The 3806-nt window shown below is 44.1% G+C and overlaps 1 pseudogene; it reads left to right on the plus strand.

Moving 5' to 3' along the window:
- The first annotated feature begins 874 nt into the window (after positions 1-874).
- LOC125414969 (14-3-3 protein theta pseudogene) lies at positions 875-2893 on the plus strand (annotated as a pseudogene).
- The last annotated feature ends 913 nt before the right edge of the window (positions 2894-3806 follow it).

A 3806-nucleotide genomic window follows, 5' to 3' on the forward strand; every position in this document is an offset into this window, starting at 1 on the left:
AATCATATCCGTTAAAAACAAAGAAAGCTGGTTTGTTTGAAAGTTTAAAAGTTCTCTTGAAAAAGACCTGGTTAAGAAAGCGATGTATTTATGAAGTATTTGCGAAGAAGAAAGAGCACCTACATACTGTTATCTGTCATGGTTAGAAAGTGAAGTCCTCACGTGGACCCACGTGATACAGCTGTTCTATAAGGACACAGAAAGGTTGGGGATGGGACCTAAGAGGAGGAAGTGGGTCACTTCTGGGACAGAGAGAGGGTAGGTTTGAAGGTTCTAGCCCGGTTCTAGTTCTGGTTCGGTCACTTCCGTGGCATCCCAGTTGCAGACATGATGTAAAGAGCCACCTCACACTTCCTCTGCCATGGCCACAAACAGCTCCTAGGGACCAGCCTTCTCAGCCTCAAACCATAAGCCCAATCAGACCTCCTCTCTGGCTAAGAAAAGTAACCAGTACAGAAAACGGGCACCAAGAAGCAGGTCAGCACTGTGATAAACCTGACCGTGTGGCTCCCAGGCCTCGGGAACAGCTTGGTGGAGGAACGCCGAAGAGTGTGGAGAAGAGCTGTAGAATGCTCTAAGCCGAGATGAATGAGTCATTCTGGTGAGAGTGTGAAAGATCAGATGCTAATGGAAATTTAGACATAAAGACTGCTCATGGGATTCCAGAAGGCAATGAATACTCCGAGAACTGGGCTAGAGTTCAATTATGCCATACCCTGGCATGGAATCCAACCTGCACTCGGCCCACATTCTGAAACTTTGAGTGAGCCTGAATTAAAAAATAATAGACTCCAATTGGAGCACTGGACTGAGCTCCCAAGGTCCAAATGAGGAGCAGAAGGAGGAGAACATGAGCAAGGAAGTCAGGACCACGATGGGTGCGTCCACCCCTGAGACGGTGGGACTGATGTAATGGGAGCTCACCAAGGCCAGCTGGACTGGGAGTGATCGAGCATGTGATCAAACTGGACACTCTGAATGTGGCTAGCAATGAAGGCTGACTGAGAAGCCAAGGACAATGGCACTGGGTTTTGATTCTACTGCATGGACTGACTTTGTGGGAGCCTGGTTTGTTTGGATGCTCACCTTTATAGACCTGGATAGAGTGGGGAGGACCTCGGACTTCCCACGGGGCAGGAAACCCTGACTGCTCTTAGGATTAGAGAGGGGGGGGGGAGGGGGAGAGCGGGAGGAAAAAGGAAGGCGGGGAGGAGGTGGAAATTTTTAATAAATAAATAAATTAATTAAAAAAAATAGACTCAGTTGTTTCAAGGCACCATAACATCCAAACTTATTATTCTTAGTCAGACAAACAGAAAGGTAACAAAAGTGTGCAGTTTGGTGGGTTTTTTTTAAAAAAAAAAGGGGGGGGGCTTGATTATGCTGGGGCAGAAAAAGCACCATTAAAAAGAAACTATGGGCACTGAGAAAGTCCATTTAGTACAGTTCTGACTACACCAGCGTGAAGACCTGAGTTTGGGCCCCCAGCACTGGGAGACAGAAACAATAGGGTCTCTGAAACTTTCTGCCTCCTCTAACTAACCGTCACGTCAGGTTCAATTAAAGACCCTGCCTCAAAACAAGATGGAGAGTAATAAAGAAAGACATGTGACATTGACCTCTGACCTCCATATGTGTACTCACAAACATGTCTATATGCCCACACACACATGTGGACACACATGAGCACATAAAATGAATATAGTGTGCACATGCATGCATGCATGCACACACACACACACACACACAAACACACATTCACCCATGGACTTTGCAGTGGGACAACAGAAAGCATAAGACCATATAAAGGCAAGACCTCTGCTGTTGAGAGCTCAAAAATGTTATAAAGAAAATTCATTTGAAAAGAGAATGCCTTTAAAAACTGGGTTTTTAGCTTGGTTGGGAAAGGAGGGACTTCAGACGGAGCTAAAAACAGAAGAAAGCAGTGCTAATGCTGCAGCTATGGACTAGAAGGTCTCATGCATGCCTCACCTCCAGCCCTCAAATCATGAGAAAGATAGCTGATCCTGAAGACAAAGCTAAGCTAGGCATGGTGTGGCACATGCCTTTGATCTCAGCCCTTCCGAGGCAGAGACAGGCAGATCTCTGTAAGTTCCTGGTCAGCCTGATCTACATGGGTAGATTCAGGCAGCCAAAACTAAATAGTGAACCTCTGTCTCAAAAATAAATAAAAAATAAATAAAACAAAAGGTCAAACTGGCCAAGCAGGCCAAGTGGTTCAATGAACCTGGCTTCAGTCGGCCACGACCTAGCAAAAAGTTAGGCTGCCTGAGGAGGTGTACAGCCTGCTCTCAGTGACCCCAGCTGCGATCAGTGACCACAATTCCACCTGGAGGGTTCGACTCAGCGCAGCAGAAAACTACCATCTCCAATGAGAAATCACAACTGATTAAGGACTTTTGGGAGAAAACAGAATTGGAGCTGAAATTCTACACTACAATCCTGCAACTGCTGGATAAGTACTCAATAGCGGAGCAACTGATCCGAGGAGAAATGTCTTCTACATAAAAATGAAGGGAGGTTACTTCCAGTACCTTACTGAAGTTGCCTGTGATGATGATCAAAATTACTGACAGATAATTTCTACAGAGCTTATCAAGAGGCATTTGATATAATCTATTAAGAGATACAATTCACACACTTTAATACTTGGAATTGGTTCTAAACTTTTTTTATATATTTTATGACCCATGTTTGCCTGCCTGCATTCTGGCTGAAACAGCTTTTGAAGAGGCCATTGCAAAACTCGATACACTGAAATGAAACTCACACAATGCCTGCACATTCATCATGCAGTTGCTTAGAGAAAGCATTATAGACATCAAACAGTGTAGGAGAAGAATGTAATACAGTAGAAGGTGCTAAAAATTGAACGCTTAGAGTGTGTCATGCATCCTTCATCCCTCTAGGAAACTGTGTATCATGAAGGGGCCTGCTTATTGGGGTATCTGTCCCACCCCGTACCCCATAATGCTGGCAAGCCCCAAAGAAAATCACACACACGACTCCATAAGATTATAAACTGATTGGTCCATTAGTTTCAGCCTCTTATTGGCTAACTCTCACATCTTGATTAACCCATTTCTAATAATCTGTGTAGCACCATGAGGTGGTGGCTTATCAGGAAGGATCTTAACCTGCGTCCATCTTGGAGAGGAGAGCGATAGCATCTGCTTGCCTCTGCTTTCTTTCTCCCACAATTCTGTTCTGTCTACTCCACCCACCCAAGGGCTGGCCTATCAAAAAGGCCAAGACAATCTCTTTATTAACCAATGAAAGTAACAAATAGACAGATGACCCTCCTCCATCATTTCCCCTTTTTCTGTTTATACAAAAAAGACTTTCACTTTAACATAGTAAAATTACATATAACAAAACAGTTATCAAGAAAGAATTACAGTTACAATATTACAAACACAAAATTACAATACATCAAAACTGTTTTCCAGGTCAGAGAGATGACTTGGCAGCTAAGGGTGTTTGCCACCAAGCCTGATCATCTAAATTCAATCCCCAGAACCCACAACGTGGAAGGAATGAATTGACTCCTCCAAGTTGTTCTCTGACTTCCATAGGCACGCTGTTGTACCTACATACACACACACACACACACACACACACACACACACACACACACACCACTCATTAAGTGTGGTGGTTTAAATGAGAAGAACCCCTATAGGCTAATATATTTAAATGTCTGCTCCTTGGCTGGTGGAATTATATGGGGAAAGATTAGGAGGTGTGGCCTTGTTGGCCTCACTGGAGAAGGGCTTTGATGTTTC

This window comes from Myodes glareolus, chromosome 19, assembly GCF_982192425.1.
Source record: "Myodes glareolus chromosome 19, mMyoGla1.1, whole genome shotgun sequence".
Lineage (NCBI taxonomy): Eukaryota > Metazoa > Chordata > Mammalia > Rodentia > Cricetidae > Myodes > Myodes glareolus.